Consider the following 17,631-nt stretch of genomic DNA (forward strand, 5'->3'; position numbering starts at 1 on the left):
AAGTTTGTTTTATTTAACGACGCCACTAGAGCACATTGATTTTTTTATCTTATCATCGGCTATTGGACGTCAAACATATGGTCATTCTGACACTGTTTTTTAGAGGAAACCTTCTGTCGCCACATAGGCTACTCTTTTACGACAGGCAGCAAGGGATCTTTTATTTGCGCTTCCCACAGACAGGATAGCACAAATCATGGCCTTTCTTGAACCAGTTATGGATCATTGGTCGGTGCAAGTGGTTTACACCTACCCATTGAGCCTTGCGGAACACTCACTCAGGGTTTGGAGTCGGTATCTGGATTAAAACCCCGTGCCTCGACTGGGATCCGAACCCAGTACCTACCAGCCTGTAGACCGATGACCTAACCACAACGCCACCGAGGCCGGTGGGAAACAAAAGAGACGTGTGAGAAGAGCGTGGATAAAGGAAGGATAAGTTTGAGAATGTGGATAAACTTTTAAATATTAGCATGTGCTTATTAATTACTTCCATTTTCGTTACAATACTGCGCTTAAAAAAACAAAAAACTAATTGACTGAAGGATATTGTTTAAATTAATTCAGTGCTTACAATTATTTAAACGTAATAATTATGCTTTATTATTTCTTTTTCTACAAGAAACCTTTTTGAATAATTACTTTATTTCAAAGACCCCCTTCGGTGGGCCTATTGAGCTATTTCTCGCTCCAGCCAGTGCACCACGACTGGTGTATCAAAGGCCTTGGTGTGTGTTATCCTATGGGATGGTGCATATACAAAATCCCTTGCTGCTAATCGTAAAGAGTAGCCCATGAAGTGGCGATAGCGGATTTCCTCTCTCAATAACTGTGTTTTCCTTAACCATATGTCCGACGCCATATTATAACCGTAAATAAGATGTGTTGAGTGTGTCGTTAAATAAAACATTTCCTTCCTTCCTTTATTTCAAAGATGGAATATTTCATATTATTACCCATATAGGCTCAAATATACGGGGGTAATATTTTTTCGATCTCTGCACAGTGTGCAGATTGCTTCTACAGTCACTGATTGGCTAGCTTTAAAAAGACAAGATTTGATTGGCAATTACATACTGCCGGGACTACTTTTTGTTCATTCATGATTCCATTCATCGGTCAAACTATTACTACGAACTTCAAATATTTTTTTACGATACGAACATTTACGGAATTAAAAATCAAAATATATGTACAAATGTTTAAAAATGTTTTTATTTTATTATTTTGACTGGGGTTTTTTGGAACTATTCTTTGGTGGATACTGTTGGGTGTGCACCGGTAACGACGCGTATGAATATATTGTTATGGCTGGTAGAGCTTGTTAGTTGTTACAGCAGCGAGAACGTAAATATACTTTTAAAATCGTTAAAGATTGACAATGGGTAATAAAGAGAATAACCAACTCACTACGAGGAATTACGGATTATCTGTCCCTCGTGAATTAATGCTGTAAAACCCTCGCCAGAGGCTCGGGTTTACAACATTAATTCACTCGGGACAGATAATCCGTAATTCCTCGTAGCTCGTTAGTTATTCTCTAAGTAACTGTCCGTATAAAAACAGAAGGGGTGTAGCTGTAGTCTTTCTCTCTTTATCTCTTTCACCGCGACAGCCGGGGTTCAATACCCTGCCAGGCGCGTGCGCAAGGGGGGGGGGGGGTCGAAACACACACACACACACACACACACACACACACACACACACCCCCGCTCAAGGCGAAAAATGTTTTTATATCCCATTTTTCACATTCCTGTGAATGGATATGGAAGTACTGAGATGTTATCGGGCTTCGTCAGACACCTCGACCCCCCCCCCCCCTGCAAAATTTCCTGATGATTTTATGATAAATAATGTATGTGATTAGCTTCTCTAACATTAATTTTTGTTGTTTCGGATTGACAAGACAAGACAAGACTTTATTTACACTCGGGCCGTTACACAACGGCATAGGAGGAATATATACATAAACATTTTGTTATATACACGTGACAAGATGGTTGACAGTAAATACATTAATTACAATACATACACAAACACATGTACAAACATATACAATCTCGCACATCAATATATTATGTAATAATACAGATATTTAATACAACTATACGGGTATCCAAGTACTTATAAACGAATAGATTGTTAAACTTATATATGGTGCAGTGGATACTGATAGTATTTTGTTAAATATGTTTGGTTTTGATGGTGTTTGTAGTCAAGGGCGTTTGAATTCATTAGTTATTATATTTATGAAATATGATAATTTCTTTAGGGTACTAATTCGTTTATTCTCCATTAGTTCTCTAAATTTATAAGTACTTGGTCGCGTATAATAATATGGGTGTAGCAACTGGACTCTTGAATTATGGAAAAAATGGCAAATAAAAAGATAATGGAACTCGTCGCCAATGTCCATTACATTACATAATGTGCAAATTCTATCTTCTATGAGTATATTATTCCAACGTCCAATTTCAACGGATAGGTAATGGTTAGACGTTCTAAATTTTAAGAGTGCTGTCCACAGTTTTTCTGGTAGTTTATTGATATAGCTTTCGAAAAATAGTTGTTCTTTGTATAATCGGTAAGTGTTGCCTCTCGATGACAGTGATATGTTATTTTTCCATGTTTGTAAATACTGATCGCATTGTCTTTGTTTAATTTGTTGTGAGAGACAATTTACTGATACGAAAGATTGTCTTATCCAGATATCACCCATTCCCAAGTTATTCAGTGTGTTTTAACAGTATTAATCCAGTTATAGTTAGTTCCGTTAGTAAGGTGGTCATTTAACATAATTTTGTATAAAAGAGTAAACAATTTTGATTGTTTTCTTGATATCAGTCGCGCCCAGTAACATACCATTCTTCTATATATAATTAACTCGACAGGCGTTCTCCCTAACTCTCCATAAAGCATAATATTGGTGTTGCGTTCTTAACGGGTATGATGTGTCTTAGAAAGTTTATTTGTACAGAATTAAATAAATCAACTTTTTCATATCCCCATATTTCACATCCATATAATAAAACTGGCAGAACCATTGAGTCAAACATTTTAAGTTTACATTCGGTTGATAGATAGTTGTCCTTTGATTTTGATAGTAAAACGTACACGGCCTTGGTAGCCTGTTGTTTAAGTCTATTCTTTGTAACTCGAAAGTTGTTTAATTTTGTAAAAGTATTCCCTAAGTATTTGTATTCTTTCACATGTTCTACTGTATTATTTCCAATCTTAAAATATTGTTTATAATCTCTAGTGTTACCGTTAAAAATCAATATTTTCGTTTTGTTGCCGTTTATTTTAAGTTTCCATTTATTGTAATATTGATAAAACATATTTAAGGTGTGTTGCAGGTCTGCTGCAGAGGATGATAATTGGGCAGTATCGTCTGCATATAACAAGCAAAGCATGTGTAAAGCAATATCTATCGGGTGATCTTGGTTGTCTGTTGTAGGGGAAACCCCTTCACATCCATGGCTAGATAAATAATCTTCTAAATCATTCAAATACAGGGAGAATAGAATAGGGGATAAATTTTCACCTTGACGGATACCGTTGTTACATGGTAATAAAGTAGATTGCTGATTATTTACGACAATCATTGATTTCAGACCTTGATACATTTGATGAATAATTCTAAAAAAATTACCGGTTATGTTATGCTGTAGTAGTTTATGCCAAAGCTGTATTCTAGGTACCGTATCGAATGCTTTTTCAAAATCCACAAAAGCGCAATATAATTTCTTTTTCCTTTTTTTTCAAGATATCTATTAAGTGATGTAATGTAAAAATATGGTCTGTCGTTGAATAGCCTTTACGGAACGCGGTTTGGGTCTCACTAATGGTATTATTTTCCTCAATAAATAAACTTAAACGGTTATTAAGTAAAGTTGTGAACAGTTTAGAGCAGCAGCAAAGTAATGTGATTGGTCGGTAATTTTCGGGATGTAGCCGACTTCCTTTGTTTTTGAAAATTGGTATAATAATACCGGTATGCCATTCATCTGGTAAGACTCCATTATTAAAAATAGTATTAAAAAGTTTAACATAAACTGGCATGAGCGACGTAGCGGTTGACTTAATGCATTCGTTAACTACTCTATCAACACCTGCTGCTTTATGATATTTTAGTTGTTTTATGGCTTTCATTATTTCATCTGCACAGAATTTTTCGTTAATAATACTGTCATTGTTTACTTCATATAGTACTTTATCCATGTTAAAATTAAATAAGTTATCATTATTGGGTTCGCTTTTATTTAAGTCGCTGAAATAGTTGAAAAATGTATCAATAGGAGGAACGTTAACGTTGTTATCTAAGTTATCTTGTTTCTTAAGTATTTTATAAAAGGCTTTGGGATCATCTAACCGTAACCGTCTCAATTTAATTTTTGTTTTAAATTTATGTTGTGCAAAAGCTTTAAATATACACTTTTTATAAGACTTACTGGCGTTAATTAATCTCATTTTATTATCTGTAGTTTTATTTCTAGCGTATATTGTTTTGGCCTCGAGATACTTCGTACGTAAATGTTTGTGTCTTATCCCGAACCAGGGTCGCTTGTTGTGCGCTGACCTTTTGTTACGGCTGTTACTGTAAACACGCACGTGACCGAATGTCGAGGCTGCCGTGTCTAAAATAGATCTTTTAACATATCGGTGGCTTTTGTGACACGTGCTTTTGTATTAGTAGACTCGTCGTCAAGAATTAGAGAAATGCTTTCGATTATGTTGTCGTCGATATTATTTATAAAGTCTTCCCGTTTACTAGGAACCCATTTGCGTGCTGTTTCCCTTCGTACACCGTTACTATGATTTACAGGATTGTTTGTGTCAGTATTACATTTACACGAATATGTAAGTATTAGAGCACAATGGATATCAGAAAGAAGTGGGTCAAAATCACAGATTTGAAAGTCAGTTACATTTTTAAAAACATGGTGAGTACCTATAGCATAATCAATCAGGCTGCAGTCTTTACTTGTGACTTTACCAATAAATATATCAGTCGCACATCTACCATTGAGAATATATATATTATGTAACTTGCATAGATCTACAAGTTTCACTCCATGCTGGTTAAACCTTCCTATGTCCTGACTTGCCCTATCTCTGGGAATACTGAGATTGTCAAGATTTGTTATATCATTCATAAAATTATTCATATCAACATCATCAGTGTAAATATCATCAACTGTAGTGTAATCCGGAGAACATTTAATTCTGGCATTAAAGTCACCTAGCAGGAGCAGTGGTTTTCCTGATTCTACATTTTGAAATATTTCATTTTCGATAATATTAAAAGTGTTATCTTTATAATATGGTGAGCCAGTAGGTGGAATATATACAACGCCAACCATTAAACAATTATCTTCATTCTTGTTTTGAGTGCCTGTGATACTAAGCCAAGAGATATATTGGGACTGATTGTTTTCACTGACTTTAACAATATCAGCTAATTCATGTTTAACACTAATGACAATGCCACCTGAGGGTCTGATACCTGTTCTGTTGTTGAAATAAATTGTGTAGCCCGGGATAAGATCTGGCTTACAGTCTGTTTCATCAGTTTTGCTTTCTTGAAAACACAGTATGTCATATTTTGATATTAATAATGAGAAATCAGGTAGTATTAGTTTACTTTTTAAACCACAGACATTCAAACTAAGTATTCGCAACTTGGTATAGTCATTGTTTATATCAGTGTATGCTATTTCATTATTAACTGAAGAATTAGCTTCTCTCATGTTGCTTTGATTGTTAACATATGGCTGGTTAGATAAAAATATGTTTGGGTTGTCGTGATGCCTGTTTGGTGAAATATGGTCAGATAAAATACTGTTCAGGTTAACAGGGGACTGTTTAGTTAACTTGTTTTCAGATGTGTGTTTGTTATGGTTGTCGATGTTGTTGGTTACTGTATTATTCAGGGTGGTCATCTGCGCTTGATGAGGGGTCATAGGTTGTGCAACATAATGGAAACTATGGTATGCATCGGCATGTACAACATTTTGTGAACTTGTCACAGGCAATGCATTAATAGTATTATTAACTATTGGCTCACTATATACATTCATATCTGTATGTACACGGGTTTGTGAACTTGTCACAGGCAAGGCATTAATAGTATTATTAACTATTGGCTCACTATATACATTCATATCTGTATGTACAAGGGTTTGTGAACTTGTCACAGGCAAGGCATTAATAGTATTATTAACTATTGGCTCACTATATACATTCATATCTGTATGTACAAGGGTTTGTGAACTTGTCACAGGCAAGGCATTAAAAGTATCAATAACTATTGGCTCATTGCAAACATTCATATTTGTATGTACATTAGTTTGTGAACTTGTCACAGGTATGGCATTGTGACGGAACATGCTCTTATCTTTTCGCCTGTGGCGATGTTAATTGTTTTAGAGGGCCGTGTGCAGCTTGGCTACGTAATACCTCCGCGCGACCGTACCCCCTAATACACACCCAGACCAGGTGTGGAGGCCATGTGGCCAGTAGTTACGTAATAACTCCGGTAGTGCGGTTTATGACCGGGGTATTTCTGGCGAACTGGCGACAGTAAGTCTGACCATTTAAGAAGAAAATACCGTCCCTGGGAGTTGTGGAACTATCACATGATAGGTGAGGTACCGCGTTGTGCCCCCATGCGATATTCGCTGTCTCTGAGATGTTTGAATAAATAGATAGGATTTTAGAGATATCGAGAAACATTGGAAGTATCCAGGGGAACGGACGTCGTCCACTGAACGATCTATATAAGTTCAGTCCGGACGTGGTAAATATATTTTTCTGCTCTGTTGTATAACCTTGATGTGATTGATGTGACTTTAAATATTTTAATACTGTATTATACCAATATTCTTTAGACAGTGTATCCGGTAATCTGACGAAGTAAATTGTAGGCTTCACTTTTCTAATATTTTTATACGAGTATTTGGTAATATAAAGCTTAGCCAGTCATCCTAGAGGACCTAGGTAAACTGTAGGTTATTGTCTTTATTGTGATAGGTACCAGTATTAATTCTGTATTACAAGGTTACTGAATGAGTATTTAAGGGTTAATTGAAAATTAACCAGTTAGGAATAGAGTTGTAATTCCTTTATTAATTAAGTTCCCCTGGCAGCGTTTCTCAATTATCACACGTGTGTGTGTTGTATTACCGTGAAGTGATTAGAATATTGTGTAAACTAGACACCTAGTGATTAACTAATTAAGTGATTAGTTCTGGGTTGTTATTATATTGTTGTTGTCAATTAACTACTGCGGCAAGTACATTTGTCAGCGTAGTGTTAATACAGATTCCAAAGTGTATTGTGTTTTGTTGTGTTTTCTAGTGAACTAAACGTGCTATAATAATATATATATATATCAGATCTTATCTTCTGATCATACCTAGAGCCGAGCCACTCGGGTATTAGACTACCCGATACAGAGAGATCTAATAGATAGTTAGGAGAGATATTTGGATAATCGTGTTTTATTCAGTTACGGGTATTATAGGATCCCCGTGACGGGCATTAGACATGTTATTAACTATTAACTCAGCATGCACAATCATGTCAACGACATAAAGAAATTCTAATATTATAGTAAGTTCCCAAGTGAGCTAGTAATGGTTAAGATTTTGTGCTTTCATCCGCGACGGACGATTCCCCGCTTAGTAAGAAACATTTTGTTTTTGATGTAGTAATGCATGTAAATGGTTTCTTTCAGGTTTGAAAGGGATTGGGGTTTTTATTTTTGTTAATCAGTGTTTGTGTTAAACTTTTAAGTAGAAAAAGATATTTTAATGTGAAATGGGTCGAACCTACTAATCACAAATTGCTTTCTATAAGTATATTCCCAAGTGGTCTAGTGGTTAGGATTTCGCGCTCTCACCGCGACGGCCGGGGTTCGATTCCCCGCTTGGGAAGTAACATATTTTTATGATTAGTTTTTTTTATCAATATCTTACCGATTAGTGTTGTTTCAGAAAAGATGTAAAGAAACAAAATAGCCGATGACGTGCTTTCCTGTCGAAGGTTTGTGTTGATGACGTCATAAAGGAATGACGTACTTAGTAGTTTACCTGGAAATGGATATTCGGACATGTCACATGGTGTGTAACTTTACGGAAATATGTGTGTATTGAACGGAATAATAGTGTTATTCCTGAAGTTACGTATTATTGTCCACTTATTTAAAAGGTAAGAAACAATATTGAACGCTTTACATATCAGGCACGGCGGAAGCAAGTAGATATTGGGGGCGGGGCTGACAGATCGATAACTCAAAGCAAAGTTTCTAGGGGTTTTCGGGGTAGAGTTTTTGGTAGGATCCCAAGTGGTCTAGTCGTTAGGATTTCGCGCTTTTATCGCAACGAGCGTGGTTCGATTCTCCGCTTGAGAAAGCACTTTTTGTTTAACTCATCACTGTTGATTTAAAAAGGTAGAAAAGTAGAAAAGGATATTGTGAAATTGGTTGGACCTACTAACCAGAAATTCCGTTGCTTTAGTGTATTCCCAAGTGTCTAGTGGTTAGGATTTCGCGCTTTCACCGCGACGGCCGGGGTTCGATTCCCCGCTTGGGAAATAATGTTGTTTATTTTATTTTTTCCATCAATATATTACTGATTAGTGGTGTTGAAAGAAAAACAAACAAGGTAGCCGATGACACGCTTTTCTGTCTTTGTGTTAGGTTCTTTTGAGTCATAGATTAAATATATATTTTGCAACATTCTAAGCATTTCTATTACTTTTAAAATGGTGAGCAAAACGAATGGTGGTATGGGCTATATCGAGGCTTGTGTTCTATTCAACAAATGTTTAAAGCAAGATACAATCTTACTGATAAGTGGAATTTTGATGTTCATGACGTCATAAAGGAATGACGTACGTACTAGTTACCGTGTGATGGATATTTGGACATGTGGAACTTTACGGAAATATGAGTATATTGAACGGAATAGATAGATAACTATTTTAACGTGCCCATATTTCACTAGGGTTTCGAACACGCCCATCCAGAGTCTGACCTCCGATAAGATCAGTGGCCTGACTCGGGATTGTGTGTGTGTGTGGGGTGGGGGGGGGGGGGGGGGGGGGGGGGGATGTAGAGTTGAAAATGGGCAGAATTTTGAAAACAGCAATTAGTTAAAACGTTAATAGATTTTTTTTTTTTTTTTAAAGAAGAAAAAAGTTACAAACCAAAAATAAAAAGAATTGACTGTTCGACCGAATATTTATATAATTTGGAGCATTTTAGAAGGACAGTCCAAATATAAAATTTAATAATATTTTTAAAAAAAAGAAAGAAAAAAAAAAAGTAATTTCGACATAAACTTTTGAAAGAAGGTCTAAAAGTTTAAAGTCCGATCTACATGTCCACGTGAGTGACCTCATTAAATCCGTTAGGAGGGGGAGGTAAGTTGGAGATGGGCGGGATTTGCAATAAAATTTAGAAAAAGGTCAAAAACCTAAAACCAAATAATATTATGAGTGCGGGGCTGAAATTTTTTCTGGCGATTTGCGCAATTTAGACGGTCTGTCAAAATAAAGTATGTTGGACTATTTATAAAAAAAAAATAAACATAAGTTTTAGAACTGGAGCCAAAAGGTTTAAAGTCCAATTAAGCCCTAAATCCGAAGGAAAAGTTGTTGGAAAGGTCACCGTCTATGGTGTCCCTATGAAGTTCGAGACGTCGAGGTTGGGGGTGTACTGCCGGTAGACGGAGGCCGCTACTCTCCTGGTGATGGCTTTATAATCTTCTCCCGAAATAATTTTTAAAATCCGATGAATCGTCGGGTTGTCCATGTTGGATAGCAGTAGCCCCTGATGGTAGACGCCTGACCGTCGGACGGTAACACACAAAGCTGGTGAATCGCCCTCTAGCATTAGTGTAATGCAAAGTCCCCCTCTGCACGGTTAGTTGGAAGCGGCTGGCAAAACTCGTGCTTCGGAACGCCGAAGAGCTGCCTCATGTCCTCTTTGTTGCATTTGAAAAGCCGTTGTTGGCGCTGATGAAGTTTGCCGGCCTGCAGTGATCACTGTTCGGCTTGTCTCATGTCGGGTTGCGGCGGTCGACTAATAGGAGGGCGTGGCTTGTCTTGTTGTTCGCTCTGTTGAGCGGTTGCCTTCCTCTTCGCAACGGTGACTGATCGGGCCTGCGACTCAACAGGGGCCTTCCGTGGTGTCGGTGGCGTCGCTGGTATCACGAAGATCGGAGAGAGTGGAGGTACCGTGGCGGCTCTTCGCACATTGCTGTGTTTAGAACCGCCCCTGGCGTCTCTGGCAGATCGACGATGGCAGGTTGAGCAGGCTCTGTCCACTTCGTTGACTTGTCCGGTCGGGTTGTGGGTGGCGTCGCAGAAGGGGCCGCCGCCGGTGGTTGAGCCACCGGGTTTGACTCTCTCTCCCCCCCCCCCCCCCGTGCCGGCCCTGGCGCACGTTTCCTCTTCCTCCACCTCCTCTTCTTCTGTTGCACCGGTTCGCCGTACACCAAGGTCACGGTTGCCCGTGACCCGATGTACGCGACGCGATACTCGAAAATAGACCGTGGGCCCACTACACACACACCCCCCCCCCCCCCCCTGCCCTCCCCCTAGGGATTTTTCAAGATGAGTATATCTTTGAAGCCTATCCATAGACATATTCAAATCAGCTTGTCTGCAGGCAATCTGTTGGTGGGTGTGCCTGTAGGGCATGTTTGAGTGTAGGCACCCTATTTATTTTCAACAGGGCACATTTCTGATCAAGGTGAATGTTCCACATAATTTTCAAAAATATTTGAAAATAATTCTGGACTATATCACTGCTTTTACTTTAAAGCTGGGTTACTGGTGAATGTATTCCTCCAAAAAATAATACATTTTTGGCATCTGACTAAGCATAGAGAGTCAATGAATTTGAAATGTCCTGAGTATTACAAACATAGTATATGAAAAAACTGCATGGCAGTGTTCAAGTTAACATCCAGACATATTTTGAACAGGTTTAAGACCAAATTATGAATGCTATTCATGCTAAATTACATGTTCATAACAACAAACCACAAAGCGATGCAATATATGTGGTATGGATATAGTACCGGGGGTATACTCACCAGCAAAAGTTGCACAGTTCCGGATATAAGTTATTCTCTATGTACATGTGTATATACACATACCGTACCTAAAACATTCTAATCCTTTTATTATTGTATTGTATTTAATATCTGAAGGCAGCATTACTTAAATATGGTGCAGTACATGCTATCTAAACCATTTACATGGATATTTTGAATATATTTATATTACACACAAGTCTTAAAACATAAAAAGTGAATTTACATACCATTCTAGGCAAGTCTGCATTACATATACAATTTATCTGTCTCACAACAGTTCATCTTACAATAGCTAGGTTTTTTGTTGCTTTTTTGTAATATTTTAGAATTGCAGTTCTATTTATATTATGCTTAACTTATGTTTTGGTGTATATAATTGACATCTACATAGAATATTGTCATCAGGCAAATATATAGCACTATAAAAATCTAACTATCATTCCCAATTCTCAATCATATTATGTGACCCAAATATGATATATGTGAAGTTTACAATTTTCTATTTCTACATCCTTCCTTTTATTCTATTAAGTAGATGTTAATAACAATTACAAAACAATATAATATGAGGTCTGAATAATTATATACTTCTCAAAATAAGTTACTAGTAAGCAATGCCAGAAATGTATTAATTTCTATGTATACACATACTTAGGATTGCCTGAAGCTTTTATTATTAAAAAAAGCAAATTGACCTGGCTTTTTTCTATAACATAGTGAGGCTTCATTATTCAAATATGGTTAAGTATATGGAGTTTATATACTATGTTCACAAATTTATGAAGATGTCCCTCTGTTCTTAGTACCAACCAATTATAAGTACCTTTCCTCGGCAAGTGTGTTAAAACATTTACAATTCATCTATCTCACAGAAGCTTGTACTATTTTTAAAAACATATTTGTATTTAAATTGTGCTTAATTTATGCTTAGGTTTATATAATTGCCATCAGATATAGGCATCAGGCATATCTAGTACTTGACTTTCTTTCCTATTTCAGTCTTATCATCTGACTCAAATATAATGTCTATTATGTTCACAATATCTGTAATTTCTTATTTTGTCCTCTGGGCCTTTGCTCTTGTTCCTCCCTCAGTATGTCAACAGCTCTTGTTATCAGATCACAAACCATCCAATTCAGCTTCAATATTTATTTGGACATTTGTCAGCCATTTCTATGTGGTTGAGGAATACCCTGGACTTTGTGATATCACTAATACCATATGAGACCATGACAATTTGCTCTCTTACAATTTGCTCTATTGGTACAGCATATTTTCAGGGAATATCTACTGGATGGAAGGTTTGCAACTAATCCACAGTAGCATAATAACAGCATTCGTGGTTTGGCACTAAATTTCTTATGTGAAAGGGGTTCTTCCAAGCCACACTTGATCTAAGGAATCCCTACAAAGGTCTTAAGAGACTGGAAGACCATTTAAATCAAAAAAAGAAAACTCTGCCCTCAGCTTCTTGGGAAGAGGGTTCTATTTGTGAGACAAAGTACATGTTTCAAACGCAAACCATGTCTGAGGGTGTTGTAAAGTGCACAAGAAGATGCAGAAACAAAGATTATACTTCATTGTCTGTACATTGCTGCCAGTTCACCATCCCAGATACGGACATTTGTATACACTCAATTTGGCAACAAGAGGCATCTTATAGATGTGCACAGCATCATTAAGGATGCAGGAAAGACACCAACTAGCATTTCCAGCTTTGCTTGCCATTACTGGCTATGATACCAACAGTGCTTTTATGCAGAATGGAAAACTGGAGGTTTTGAATATTCTCAAGCAACGCCAAGACTTCCTTGAAATATTGTTAGCTCATGGAAGTTCAGCAAAAATTGATGTTCATATATTTAAGAAGCAGATTATTTCATATACCTTCTCTATGGGAGTGCAGGTGCGAATAACATACAAAAAGATCATGACTTGAGAAATATCTGGAAATGTCTGTTGCCAAACCAAGGATGATAATATTGAACTACAGTAGAGTATAAATCAGCCTTCTCCACTCTACATGTATGTATTCACTGAGAATGCTCTGAGAATGCACATAAAGAGAACAAATTGCCAAGTTGTCATTTGGTATCAGTCATGCCAGGTATACCAGGCTATTCCCCAACCAAATTGTCATATGGCTGAGAAAATTTTAGAAGGCACACTAGAGATGAAATAGTGATATGATACCATGAGAGCTGATGGACATACTGATGGAGGAACCAGAGTAGAGTCTGGAGAAGGAGAATACCAGAAATTGTGAACATGACAGACATATTTTAATTGCATGAAAATGCAAAGGAATATGAAAGGAAGTCAAAACTTTCCTAGACAATATTTGATGTAGAAACTAATTATATACACTTGAGCATAAGTTAAGCACAATGTAAATATAAAGGCAAATCTAAAAATATTACAAACACAGACTAGTATAAGATGAACTTCTGTGAGATAAAAGATTTGTACATGTAATGCAAAAGAAATTATGGTAGGTACACAAAACTGATGACACTGGTGTTTAGTAAAGAGGGACATATTCATAATATTGATCCACATACATGTATACTCAACAAAATTAATTAAGGGCTAGTAAACTTTCTTATAATATAATTCTTTGTTACTGTCATATTATTTTAGCATGTTTTGGTCATAAATATGACTTCTATACATTGTTTCAGTAAACGTTTACTGGTTATACACGCAAAAAACACTGGGTATTTCACATACTTATGAAAAATATTGAAATGAGCATTAGGCAAGTATTTGTTACACATTTGTTCAGAATGTTTTTTGTCATTGTGTTCCCTCAAAATTGTTATTTAAGTCATTAAGTTTAAGAACATGTCACAATGCTGACAACTTTCAACGGAAGAAGTTGTATTTCCCCCCATATTTAAAGGAAAATGCTAAAATATCTATTGGACCTTAATTAATTTTGTTGAGTATAGTATAGGCAGATATACTGAACCATATTTGAATAATGCTGCCTCAATATATTAAATACAGTGCAATTTTTAATAGTAAAAGGTTCAAGCAGCCCAAAATATGTGTAAATATAGAAAATAATGCATTTCAGGCATTGCTTAACTTTTGCCGATGAGTATATCATTATTCATACCACATATTGCATTGTTATTTGGTTTGTTACTATTAACATCTAGTATAGGATGAATATCATTCATTTTGTCCTTATATCTGTTAAAAATTTATATGGATGACAAATTTATCACTATATTTAATTTTTCAATATAGTGTTTTTGGAACACAAAATGTGCAACGGTACCCCCATTCAAATGGCGATATGTTTTTTAATCCACCAACATTTTTGCTGCAGACAAGCAGATATTAAATTCATATATAATGAGGTATCTAAAAATACTTGTCTCCAAAAATCCCGGGGGGGGGGGGGGAGAGAGAGAGGGTTTCGGTATCTGACCCATGGACTAAAAGGTTTCCACAAGAAGCTATGAGTCCCCCCCCCCCCCCCCCCCCCAGGTGTTGGGGTAACTCAAGAGAGCACGAGACTACGTCTGTTCTCATCGCTAGCTTGGACTGGAATGTGAATGGAATAAAAGTTGCATTGCTGAAGTTACATGTTATAGCTACCTTATCCTTTTACGCACTCGAACTTTACACCTGTGACTCAACGGCCGCAATAAAAGTGGTCTAATAGACGAGTCTCTCGTAAAAAAAAAAGATGAGGTAACTACCGTGTACCATTCCCCCATTACCACGCCTTCGTGACGTCACCATGGTCGCGAAGAAGTTTTATAATTTAATTTTAGCGGGTATTGTTCACCTTGCTTGATAGTCCGATTCGGACGAAGCAAATGTGTGGGTCCGCTTTGTACTACTTGCTTCGATTATCCTATATGGGGAAACATGTCGGTAATACTAACTCATTAAGATGACGACTTAGATGAAATTAGTCGCGGATATAAGGAGAGAGTGCTGGGGTCCTCAGAATTCAAAGTGCCCGGGCAAAAAATAAATGTTTAGCAGGTGAATACAATGCATTTGGTGGTTTTTAGTGGGAAACGTAATATCGTGCTCAGCTTGATAATGACCATCTAGATAACATATATTTTGCTGAACGTTTGCACTAGCGTGGCTATGTTTTTTTTTTATATATTGAGGGGTACTGGGAAGGGAACACACACTGTATCTGAGTCTTGTTATGAAGCGATTGTTGAAGCCCAAAATGTCACAGCTGCTGAAAATGTCCCAATTGTCAAACACCGGCCAAGAGATGCCATATATGCCATATAAAATAACGATATTAAACGATAGTTTGTTACATTGGTTAAATAGTTCAATTTGTGTTTGTTTAACGACACCTCTTGAGCACATTAATTAATTAACTAATAATCGGCTACTGGATGTCAAACATTTGGTAATTCTGACACGTAGTCTTGAGAGGAAACCTGTCACACTTTTTCCATTAGCAGCAAAGGGTCTTTTATATGCACTTTTCCACAGAATGGACGGCACATACAAAAACCTTTGATATACCAGTCGTGGGGCTCTGGTTAAACCATTTAAAGGCATGTGAATATTTTGAAAGTAGCTCGGCTGTAATCCGTTCGTTTGAAATAGACTACAATGAAGGATCGATTCGCTTGGTGGAGCTACTGAGTTTTCCTATTACAACCAGTGATTAGTGAATGGCATATCATAGGCAATATTATTATTCATATGGTTCAACATAACCGAGTTAATAATAATCATACGAAGCACCCGTGTAATAACAAGCGTAATGACGTCATTTTGGGAAGCGATGTCCTAACATGACGTTGCTTCTCCAGTCCTAGGTCAGACTGTGCTTTTTAAATATGACGTCATTTCGTCATCTCCTTCTAGTTGTGGTCGAAACATTTTGAGTTGGGTCTTGTTATTCATAAAGAAACCAACAATAATAATATGGATAATAAAGAAATTATTACCCTCGCGTGTGAGTCGTACTGATTTTACAAAACTCGTGTCAGGATTCATGTATTACTCTCGCTCGGGTAATACAAAAATCCTGACATTCGTTTCGTAAAATCAGTACGACCACAAGCTCGTATCATAATCTCTATGTACGAACTATGTAGTGTAAATATGTAGATACTTTGTATGCACATGTATGTCGTATGTGTGTGTGTGTATGTGTGTGTGTGTGTGTGTGTGTGTGTATGTGTGTGTGTGTGTATGTGTGTGTGTTTGTGTGTGTGTGTGTGTGTGTGTTTTGTGTGTGTTGTGTGTGTGCGTGCGTGCGTGTAACTATGTATATATGTATGTCCCAATTCCAGGTAGTTTGGGGTGGGGGGGGGGGGGGAGAAGTGTATTTTTCACGACTGTCACACAGGGCCCGTGGAGTGTATTTCAAAATGAAGGCGGGGCAGATGTCTGCGGATGAAAATATATGTAGGCTTTATTTATGGGTCCGAACCTGAGAAAATTTTGAATTTCAGATGTTAAAATACGACATTTTAAGCCTTCTGAACAGAGTAACAGGGGACAATGAGTGGTGTGCCATGACCTCTGCGGCTCCGTGCTCCGCATCCCTTTCTATAGGCGTCCTTTTTGACGCTGCTAACTCCATCAATACTGGAGGTGCCCTTATTAAACGTTGCAGCTGATCAGTTAATGGAAAATGAAGCGAAACTATTTAATAATATTTAATTTGAGAGTTTTTTGTGTGAGTCGGGATTTTTTTTTTTGGGGGGGGGGGTTGGGGTTTTTTTTATGGGGGGGTTTGTTTAAAGAAAATAATTATTTTCTTTTACAGATTTATGTTGTAACTTTATTGCTAATGTTAGTGAAAGTGTTCTAATTTACTTCCTGTTGAACTATATGTGACTTGTAAGCGTAACTTTATTCAGTTTTAAGTATTGACAGCAGAAAGAACTTGTATTCAAAATATACAGAGATTTGTTTTAAATTGAAATAATTAAACTTCGTGCTTTTAGATGAAGGATTATATATCAATTTTGGGGGGTTAGGTTTGTTTTTATGAGTACGTAAAAAGGTAACCGTGAATAGAAATTTAATGTAATATTAGGGGGAAAACACTTTTAGGCTTTAAATAATTGAACAGGACAACACTTTTAATTATAACATTTAACACAATACAAGAATTATATACTAACTCAACATATTTAATATTCAGTCAGTTAAAGGGTAAGGTTTTTAACAATGTTACAAAATGTCAAAACATCAATATACCAATAACGAACATGATCTAAATCAAATGTTCATTTGTTGAGTAGAAAAGGGCATTGTAGAATGGGTCGGACACTTCTATCCTGGACGGAGGAGCCGGCCGAGGTTGACCCCAGCCTCCATGACAGGCGTGTGCTACAACAGCTTTTTCTGAATGTGCACGTTAAGTCCTATGACCTGACCTGACCTGATCGATGACCTGGGTCAGACATTTTAAGTGGAAATTACAGTTTTATGCTATGTTCCCAAGTGGTCTAGTGGTTAGGATTTCGCGCTTTCACCGCGACGGCCGGGGTTCGATTCCCCGCTTGGGAA

The 17,631-nt window shown here is 37.0% G+C and overlaps 3 non-coding genes across 3 annotated transcripts; all 3 read left to right on the plus strand.

The window, feature by feature from the left end:
- Positions 1-7,865: 7,865 nt before the first annotated feature.
- Positions 7,866-7,937, plus strand: Trnae-cuc. Its single transcript has one exon. It is a non-coding gene; the product is annotated as a tRNA-Glu (tRNA).
- Positions 7,938-8,524: 587 nt separating this feature from the next.
- On the plus strand, positions 8,525-8,595 carry Trnae-uuc. The gene has a single exon. It is a non-coding gene; the product is annotated as a tRNA-Glu (tRNA).
- An 8,964-nt stretch (positions 8,596-17,559) lies between these two features.
- Trnae-uuc lies at positions 17,560-17,631 on the plus strand. The gene has a single exon. It is a non-coding gene; the product is annotated as a tRNA-Glu (tRNA).

Source organism: Gigantopelta aegis, chromosome 9 (genome assembly GCF_016097555.1).
Source record: "Gigantopelta aegis isolate Gae_Host chromosome 9, Gae_host_genome, whole genome shotgun sequence".
Classification (NCBI taxonomy): domain Eukaryota; kingdom Metazoa; phylum Mollusca; class Gastropoda; order Neomphalida; family Peltospiridae; genus Gigantopelta; species Gigantopelta aegis.